We start from the raw sequence: 9,720 nt of genomic DNA on the forward strand, positions 1-9,720 counted from the left end.
TGATTGACCAGGGTGAGGGTGCACACTTGAACAGATGTTTTATTCTCCACTATGGAACCCAGCTATTAGTAATGGGACAGGCATAGTTCCCCCTCTGCTGGTTATAGCATAGGAACATGTTTTCCTCCTGGGCTTCTTGGGCATTAGGTCTATAACAACAAAATGGGGTATAACCATGCATGATGGGAAGCCCACTGCAGAAAACCTGCCTTGTCTCAAATAGGATTTTTTTTTGGAGTGCATCCTCCAATAATTTAGACAGATCAATTGAAAGGCCTTTTTCAATTTTTATTTTTAAATTAAGTCCTGTGCTCTTCAGAACCAGTTTCTGTAGCTCCTTGATGACTTGGAGGCAGACAGAACTGATGGGCTCTTCAGTGGGAAATGCTGAGCTTGCATCTGGGACCAACAAATGTGTCTTGCAGCAGTGTAGGCCAGAAAACCACGGTCAGAACCAGTGAACTTGCCTGAAAGAATATACACATTTATGTATGTGTGATTGATATTGAGATATATATATATATATATCAATCATATCCAGAAACTCATCATTTAGAAATGTCAGTGCCTGTTTTGATTCGTTGCTCTCCATACTGGCCATTTAAAGTAGCTTTCCAGTAAAAAGAATGGAACATTGGAGAGTATAAAAGCAGCAAGTGCTGATATGATTGTGAATATATCTACAGACTAACAACTACTGGTTCTCTTTAGAGGATCTAAAAATATAATTGAGCAATGAGAGAAGAGATTTTAACAATTCATTTTCAATTAGTTTAACCAGGGTCACATGACTTTTCTTGAACTCACAGACTTTACTTGCATCAGCTGTTACCTTAGGAGAGGACAGTTCTATTCACGGATTACACTAATTCTCTACACTTCCCAGTTAGCTTTTTTCCGTACTTTTAGATGCTACCATTAAAAAACGGACTGCTAGAACCATATTACAGGTCAGAAAAGATTCAAAAGAAAATTCAGAAACTCTCAAGTGGCTGTTCCAGTCATTTCATGGGTCTTAGTAGAACAAATGATCATATTAGACAAGGGAGTTCTAGTCTAATAGTTAGAGGTATCTAGACAGAGCAGGGTTTAAGAGCCAGACTTGGTGAGTTCTACTCCAAGTCCTGCTACTCTTGCTGCATTAATGCAGATGAATCACAATCTTTTTGCCCTGCCTTTTTCCTTGTCTGTGAAATGGGGATCATCATGTGTAGGGGTGTTTTGAGGCTCAACAGCTAAAATCTTTGGACGATGACATTACTTGAACTTGTATGGCAATTATGTCTTGTTGTAAAACAAACCTTGAGATAATGGCAAACAGTTTAGGCCCAAGATGAGACCTTTACAATCATTTTCATTCCAGAAAATCCAGTGGTGTTTTGTTTGTTTTTTAATAACCAGACCTAGACAAAAATGTATAAAGAAATATAAACCAGCAGCTACTGTTTCTATAGCATCCTCCATCATACTTCATTCAGCACTGTGCAGAGCTTGACAGCTGGCCAGCAGAGGGAGTACACAGCAGCTATTACACTGTTCCCAGAACTGCATGATAAGCATCAAAACTGCTGGTACGCAAACAAAATAGTAAACAAAATCGAGGCATCTTAGCTTCTACAAGAAACATAAAAGGAGAAATGGCAAAAAAGCCAATGTCTGCAAAATGAGAACAAAAATATGAGAAAGCAAGTTTTATTTTCCTGCTTTCCAGGGGGAACTCCCAACAAAAGTAAGAACTGCAAACTATTAGTTACTTTTCAGCATCTGTAAGATGTTAAAAAACTGAGTTCTGCTGTTGTCCCCCCCGCCAACACGGGAAATTCCAGCATCAGCATTTCAATATGATGTACCTGGTTCAGCAACAATGCACAACATGTATTTTGCCTCTAGTGCCGGCACATTTAATAGTAAATAAGTGGTTAAATATGTGCTTATAAAAATTCAGATCATATGGTAATCCAAATATCTAAAACGGTATTTATCTTAGCTAGACCTACAGTTTCTTATTTTCTGAGACTGTTCCCCTTTTGAAAACCCATTTCAATTTTACTCTACCATTTCTTATTTTTATTCCTCTACTGTTTAAGCCAATGAGCCTTATCTTGGTATTGCCACTTCCAACTCCAGCTTTAAATTACTAAACAAACAATTTTAAACATTAATGACACAAACTTCTGTTAGTTATGTCACTTCACAATTTTAAGGGGGGGGGAGGGGGTTACTGAAATGCTATGGACTCAACCAGGTGGCAATCTCCTTTTTCATTTCCTCTCCCATGTGGAAAAGCAGACTTCTAGTGATGTGAAAGTTTGTGGGTGTGTTCTTGTCTTGAACCTGTCCAGGTGGTAACTACAGCTAATTCTTATAACTAAAAACCCACTAAAACTGGATTTTAAGTCATTAGATTACCGAAGAGTACGTATGCAGTCAAACTGTAGCACAATTTTAGCTTGGTACAACAAAAACACCCTTTTCACAGTTATGACATGTAATATTAAGTTTAGCAACCTGAAATAAATTCATGCCATGAAATGTTTAAATAATGATATTCAAGATCTGAACATCTTTAGAATACTACAGCAATGTTAAGAAAAGGATTGTTGCCATCAGCAACTAAGTTGTCTAATACAAAAGCACACCCTCTTCCTAAAGACTTTTCTCTTTTTTTAATAGACAACATGGCACCACTTTGTTGTTCAGTTTACTTCACACAAAATGACTCTGTCAAACTGTCAGCTAAGCTCTCCAAAGTGCAACTTTATTTTAAGAGGTATAGATGTCACAGAATGACCTATTTTGTTCAAGATCATGAAATGAAAACATCTGTGAATAAACCACCAAATGTGGAAAAAAAAGTGCATCTAGCTACCAGGTAATCCTAATTACAGATGGCTTTAAAGCAAATAAAATCTTTACATATAATAGTGAGTTTTGCAGTCTTTAACCTGTATACATATCAGAATTGTGCGTTTACAAAATTAGACACCTAGTCAAAATTCTAACCAAACTGATATCTTAAGACTAACATACTGAATGCATACTCTTGTACAACTAGTTTCTAGGAACTTCATTATGTAAAATGAAAAGGAGAACTCGGGGCACCTTAGAGACTAACCCATTTATTTGAGCATAAGCTTTCATATAAGATGCATAAGATGCATCCGACGAAGTGAGCTGTAGCTCATGAAAGCTTATGCTCAAATAAATGGGTTAGTCTCTCAAGGGCCACAAGTTCTCCTGTTCTTTTTGCGGATACAGACTAACACGGCAGCTCCTCTGAAACCTGCCAGTATATAAAATGTAATGAAGTAGCTATATGATTGCTGGCACAGAACAATTCAAGTAGGTAACTGAAATACAAGGCGTCCTACATGTGGTCAGATTTAACAACTTCCCAATCCTTTCAAGTTAAGACAATGTAACAGAATATGGAAAAAAAAAGTATTTGTTTTAATTTATGTCAATAAATTTTTTTGTTAAGTTAAAACAACTCTTTACAAATTTCTTTAGTGATAATGTAAATGTACTTAGTGAGATAATTACAGGAAGCACTGTAAGTCTGCACTTAAATTCGGATTTCTACTCTTAATCAAAATGACAAAAAAATAAACTCTCAAATATACTACAACATCCTGTATTAGCTCAAGGCTGGCTGAAAGTTCTTCCATTAAGTCATTAGCCATATAACCTCACTCACAAGAAAACTAAAACAACCAATTAACTAACTTTAATTTCAAATTCAAGACCAGTTACTAAGATTTTATTTTAATAAAAATACACATAATTGCATCAAGAAAATCTGAAAAATAATACAAGTTATTTGAAATCTCAAGTCGTTTTAAAATGTTCAGAAGAGGGTTCTTTAAGAACTATACTTTTTTCCTCCAGACTAACTTCAGAGAAAGTAACATATTAGGCAAAAATAATAATGAGGTATCGATTTTAAAGTTTTAAGACAATAAAGAGGGTATTAAAAGTGAGTTCAGGTTCTTCTAGCATTATAATTTTATATCTACAATGACCTGGGACAAAAAATATCTATATCTATATAATTATTTTAATTGTTTTCTTTTAACTTGTCATCACAGAAGTCAATCATACAGATTTACTTTCTTTGGAAAACTGCAATAAAACCCCAAATCATTAACAATTAGCATCAAGGCAAAACAGCTGACATACTGTAAACTGTTTGGAGAAACTCACCAGGCTTGCAAGTGTGTTTTTATATTTGTTTTCCTCCAATTTGTGTCTACAGTTTGAGAACTAAAGAGTCAGACGGGTTCAATAAATTGTGTGGACGAGTTCATCTCAGTGCCCAATACACACCACAGTTCCACTTTAAATATAAGAAGTCTTGGCTAATAGTATGCCTTTGGGTTGGGCTTTTCTCTTACAAGATAAGCTGTTAAGTCATGCCTTGATTTTAGATCTGCCAACATATGAATTCTTCTAATGCCGCCTCCTCCGCCCACCATCAACACTGCCATACTACTCGCTCTCTCCCCCCACTACCACCAAAAAAAAAGGCACTGCAGGGCAGAAATTCCTCAGGTGCTCACTAATGGAATTCCCAGGGTCTCTGAGCCGCTTCGAGGATCAAGAGATCTCATAGCCCCTGCTGGGGTAAGGAGCAACGAGTCTGTTCCATTTAATCAAATACAGAATGAATTTTCAGCCCTATTCACTAGGCTGTCTCCAGGGCTCCAAAAAGGCACCAGGGAGCTAGAATCACACTAATGTGGCTCTTTCAGGCAAATATAATTAGTTTGATTTTAAAAAGCCACATTAATAATATCACCTCAGTACTATTATTCAGATCACGCCAGTGATACTGTAGGAAATGAAAAAAGAATCATAGAAAAGTGGTTTATTTTCCTGTAAGTTAAGATTTTGAAAGTGACATTCCATATGGCAGGATTCCTTACTATTAACAAAAAAACAAGGTTATCTCCTTTACTGAGTCCACTTTAATACAAGTTAGCATTTATATTCAAACAGGTACCAACTCATCTCCTTATTTTAGAATAAATGCCACAAAAAGGGCCATTAAATATTATAATTTTATGAGTCTTTTACATTCTCCAGGCATTACATTACCACAATTACAAAATAACTTTCTCCTTTAATTGTAATTTTGTTTACATCCCAAAGTACAATGTCTGTTACAAGACAGAAAGATACGAAAAAAAATCCCTGCCTCAAAGAGATTCCAATAAAGAGACGGATGATAGGATGCACTGGGGGAATTTAGAGAAAATAAAAAATATATATCCCACTTTATTCCTATTATATCAATATAGTAAATAATTTTGGGGTTTTCCCCTCAAAGTTCTGTTTAAAAACAAACAAATGGAATCCACAAATATATATTCATATTTCAGTTTATATATACAGTTTGAGGGAAAACATTTCTAGTGAATAAGATTTTTTTGCTCCATTTACACTTTAAGTTAAATAAAGAGCCCAGATTACCTAACTTAATATGAGTGAAGAAAGTCATGAAAATGTTTTGTCAAACTGCAAACAAACCATGTCTGATGAGACAATAGAAGAACAATTAAATTAGGTTTACCTTTCACTTTTAGCGACAAGAGCCCCCACTCCAGTACACAAATCTCATTTAACTCTGCCTTGCTGACCTGCATAAAGCAGTCCATCTAAACAACATCAATTTAATTAGCTCACTTCAAAGTCAAGCCACCTGCAACAGCAGGCAAGGACTGATGCAAACCTACACAGGCTGGATCAATGAGGTCCAACTCTATGATCCTTTGTACTTTTTGATCTTGAAGCTTGAGATGTGCTCAAGCATTTCATACTCAAGAGTTTGAACAACCCAAGAAGAGTTTTATTAGACAAAAATGAGTTGCACATGAATCGTCACCTCTCATAAATAATGATCTTGGGAATCTACGCTTTGCTCATGAAATTATATCTTCCTCTCAAGACTATCAATTAACCAAGATTCTGAATGCAGTTACACAACATTAAAAACAACGAAGTACATTTCGGATGCCAAATAGTCAAAACACTGGCTGAATTCAACTTCAAGGAAGTGCAAAGGTTTCCCATTTGACAGTGTTTCTCTGATTTTCCAAGCTGCTCATTTGTGCACTGTACAATTTCAACATGTGCTTAACAGATAGTGGCAGTCTGTGCTGCTCCTCGACAGTAAGAATGATTAACTGCTACTCAGCTAGAAAACAAACAGCTAATTTAAAATTTCCAAACAAATTCTGATCTTTCATCCTGTCCCAAATGAAGATAACTTCCCAACATCGGCTGCTACAAATAGTCTTAAGAAAAAACAAGAAGCAACTTGCAATTTAATGTTTAAAAGGAGCTGTGTTGAATGTTAATTTGACAATCTGAAGTTGACAGCTGTCTCTCTCCATCACATTTCCCAACCACATGCCAGGCACTGCCTTTAGTTCTGCTGAGTATACCTTTTTGTCTACGAGGTATCTGAGTATTATTATTGTACTTAGCAGCAGAAAGACTGAAGGCCAGGTAGTCTGCTGCCCTTGGTTTTGCTCAGGGAACGTTTGCAGCATTAAGCTATCAACATCAAATTTTAAAGAGGCAATGTCAGAGTTGCTTCCAGAGTAGCCCTCTCCTCTCATACCTAATCCAGGCAACTCAGGAAGGCAATCACTCCTATGTCTCCTCCTAGGCTTCAACTGGAGGATGTGAGGTGGTGTTTATCAAAAACAAGCCCACAATAGTCCCAAGGTGGAGCAGCTGGTATCTGGTGATCTCTTGTCTCCAGAAATGACCCTTCCTCGCAACCCCCCACCTGCCTACATTGCCAGGAAATGCTATGGTACATATGGGGTGGGAAGTCACACCAAGGTCTTTAAGCATCACAGGAAGGTAAATAGCCCAATATAACACCCTTCAATGCTAACACCAGCCAGGGACAGCTTAGCACCTTTCCTGGAACCTACAGAGGGGGGATCAAACTGGCTGGCCCTACCTACTGCATCACAGCCCTATGCACGGTCCCTGAAGGCAACTTCCCTGGAGTCCTGGCTGGGGACCTGGCTCCACAGCACCCAGGGATTGCCCCCTACTGCCACTCGCTCACTCATGAGTTGGGAGTATTGGAGAAGGCAAGAGCTTAGCTCTGCCATCCACTCTCCAACCCTGATCCACCATCCAGCACCCCCCAACCCCGATCCTTCCACCTGGCACCCAGCACCCCCTGCCTAGCAGCCAGCATCCCCGACCTCGCTCCTGCCACCTGGCACCCAGCACCCTCCACCTAGCACCCAGCACTCCCCAATCCGACTGCCTGGCACCCAGAACCCCAGATCCCCTGAACCAGAACCCAACACTTCCCGCCTAGCAGCCGGCATCCCTGACCCCGCTGCCTGACACCCAGCACCCCCCATTAGCACCCCCAACAGGCACTACTAGCCAGCACCCCCGATTCCCCCCACCGCCTGGCACTCAGCACCTAGTACCCAGCACCCCTGAGTCCGCTCCCCCTGCCTGGCACCCAGCATTCCCCCCCCACCTAGTACCCAGCACCCCTGAGTCCGCTCCCCCCGCCTGGCACCCAACACCCCCGATTCCCCCCACCGCCTGGCACTCAGCACCTAGTACCCAGCACCCCTGAGTCCGCTCCCCCCGCCTGGCACCCAGCACCCCCTATTCCTCCCCCCCCCCGCCTGGCACCCAGCACCCCCGATTCCTCCCCCCCCCCGCCTGGCACCCAGCACCCCTGAGTCCGCTCCCCCCGCCTGGCACCCAACACCCCCGATTCCCCCCACCGCCTGGCACTCAGCACCTAGTACCCAGCACCCCTGAGTCCGCTCCCCCCGCCTGGCACCCAGCACCCCCTATTCCTCCCCCCCGCCTGGCGCCTGGCACCCAGCACCCCCTATTCCTCCCCCCCGCCTGGCACCCAGCACCCCTGAGTACGCTCCCCCCGCCTAGCACCCCGCACCCCCTATTCCTCCCCCCCCCCCCGCCTGGCACCCAGCACCCCTGAGTCCGCTCCCCCCGCCTGGCACCCAGCACCCCCTATTCCTCCCCCCCCCCGCCTGGCACCCAGCACCCCCGATTCCTCCCCCCCCCCGCCTGGCACCCAGCACCCCTGAGTCCGCTCCCCCCGCCTGGCACCCAACACCCCCGATTCCCCCCACCGCCTGGCACTCAGCACCTAGTACCCAGCACCCCTGAGTCCGCTCCCCCCGCCTGGCACCCAGCACCCCCTATTCCTCCCCCCCGCCTGGCACCCAGCACCCCTGAGTACGCTCCCCCCGCCTAGCACCCCGCACCCCCGATTCCTCCCCCCCCCCGCCTGGCACCCAGCACCCCTGAGTCCGCTCCCCCAGCCTGGCGCCCGGCGCCCCGCCAGGTAACCTGCCCCGCCCCGCCCCGCGCTCCCCCCGGCCAGGCCAGCCCAGCCCAGCCGGCGCCCGCAGCCCCGCCCGGTACCTCTCAGCAGCCGGGCTGGCCGTGCCCCGAGAGCCCCCGCCCCCGCTCGGCAGCCGCCCCCAGCACATTCCAGAGCGCGCGGGCGATCCGGACCGGACCCTCCATCCACCGCCGCCCGCCCCGGCCGCCGCCTCGCGCACACTGGCCGCACTCGGCGGCGGGGCCCCGGGCGGCCCCTCCCCCGGGCGCGCGCGGACCCCGCCCCCACCGCCCAGCGCCGGAGGGCGCGCGCAGGCCACGCCCCCCTCCCTCCACTCCGCCCGTTCTCAGCCAACTGCCGCTCGCCCCCGCCCGCTCCGCTCCGCTCGGATCGTACCAACATTGCGGATGGGGGGGGGGGGGCCGGGGTGGAAGCCGGTGGCCCGACCCGCGCGCGCCTCCCCTCACTCCCCGCCCTGGGGACGGGCCGGAGGCGCGGGAGGGCCCGCCCGGCGGGACGCGGGGCTGCCGGCGCTGTGGCGGGACGGCGGTGCGGCCCCACGGCCGGCCCCGAGAGCGCTGCCCCCAGCCCGGCCGCCCCGTGGGGCTCCCGTCCCCCGCCGCCCGCGGGCTGCCGCGGCACTATCGCCCCGCACCGCCCGGGCTACCCCCCCCCCCCGCACAGGGCCCCCCCGCAGCCTGCCTGGTACAGCCCCCCCGCACAGCGCCCCCCGCAGCCTGCCTGGTACAGCCCCCCCGCACAGGGCCCCCCCCGCCCCGCCGCAGCCTGCCTGGCACAGCCCCCCCGCACAGGGCCCCCCCCGCCCCCCCGCAGCCTGCCTAGTACAGCCCCCCCGCACAGGGTTCCCCCCCCCCGCAGCCTGCCTGGTACAGCCCCCCCGCACAGCGCCCCCCGCAGCCTGCCTGGTACAGCCCCCCCGCACAGGGCCCCCCCCGCCCCCCCGCAGCCTGCCTGGCACAGCCCCCCCGCACAGGGCCCCCCCGCCCCCCCGCAGCCTGCCTAGTACAGCCCCCCCGCACAGGGTTCCCCCCCCCCGCAGCCTGCCTGGTACAGCCCCCCCGCACAGGGTTCCCCCCCCCGCAGCCTGCCTGGTACAGCCCCCCCGCACAGGGTTCCCCCCGCCCCCCCGCAGCCTGCCTGGTATAGCGCCCCCCCGGCCCCCTCCTGCCCCCCCGCAGCCTGCCTAGTACAGCCCCCCCGCACAGGGCCCCCCCGCACAGGGCCCCCCCGCAGCCTGCCTAGTACAGCCCCCCCGCACAGCGCCCCTCGCAGCCTGCCTGGTACAGCCCCCCCACACAGGGTTCCCCCCGCCCCCCCGCAGCCTGCCTGGTATA

General features: G+C 47.9%; 1 protein-coding gene across 2 annotated transcripts in view; it reads right to left on the minus strand.

Moving 5' to 3' along the window:
* The window catches only part of CDON (cell adhesion associated, oncogene regulated), a 99,080-nt gene extending 90,508 nt beyond the window's left edge, over positions 1-8,572 (minus strand). The window contains exon 1 of one of the 2 annotated variants that reach the window (XM_048827653.2): positions 8,446-8,572. The gene's annotated coding sequence lies outside the window, so the exon portion shown is untranslated. Of the gene's footprint in view, positions 1-4,203; positions 4,372-8,445 lie in introns of those variants that run through there. The other variant, XM_048827654.2, reaches the window with a different exon arrangement.
* Positions 8,573-9,720: the final 1,148 nt, after the last annotated feature.

The sequence above is a fragment of the Caretta caretta genome, chromosome 22 (genome assembly GCF_965140235.1).
Source record: "Caretta caretta isolate rCarCar2 chromosome 22, rCarCar1.hap1, whole genome shotgun sequence".
NCBI classification, from domain to species: domain Eukaryota; kingdom Metazoa; phylum Chordata; order Testudines; family Cheloniidae; genus Caretta; species Caretta caretta.